This window comes from Octopus bimaculoides, chromosome 10 (genome assembly GCF_001194135.2).
Source record: "Octopus bimaculoides isolate UCB-OBI-ISO-001 chromosome 10, ASM119413v2, whole genome shotgun sequence".
Classification (NCBI taxonomy): domain Eukaryota; kingdom Metazoa; phylum Mollusca; class Cephalopoda; order Octopoda; family Octopodidae; genus Octopus; species Octopus bimaculoides.
In genome coordinates, this window is record NC_068990.1 from 29,247,319 (window position 1) to 29,248,052 (window position 734).

A 734-nucleotide genomic window follows, 5' to 3' on the forward strand; every position below is an offset into this window, starting at 1 on the left:
ATATATATATATATATATATATATATATATATATATATATATATATATATACATACATACATACAAACATACGTACATACATGCATACACTGTGTACATGAATATATTATGTATTAAAATATTCATAGCAGTTGATATTTGCAAAACCACACAATCACACAAACATTTTTATATTAAATGAAATCATACGTACGCCATACAGGTAGAAACTGATAAAAAATTCATAACGAAACAATCACACGAATGTGTGTGTGTGTGTGAGTGTTTGTGTGTTTATGTATCTGTGTGTGTGATTCATGTTTGTATATTTATATAAACATATATCTATCTATATATGTATATGCATATATAAATATATATCCATAGATTTTTCTATGTGTGTGTTCATGTGTGTGTGTATCTCTATGTATTGATGGAAAGATTAACATACCAATAGAGATAACTCTATATTCACACAAAGGTATACTGGTATACGTACATATTCGCGTTTAATTCTGTCTTAAGTGTCTTGTGTAGGCGCGTATAGCCACATATTCGTGCATATTTAGCATTTTTGACGTGTATATTTAAATGTGTGTGCATGAATATATGCAAACTAGTGTGTATGTATGTTATACATATATATATATAGATATATGTGTGTGTATGTATAAATTTTATACACATATAGTGTGCATCTATATATTCATATGTGTGCGAGTGTGTGTGTATGTTATATATATATATATATATAT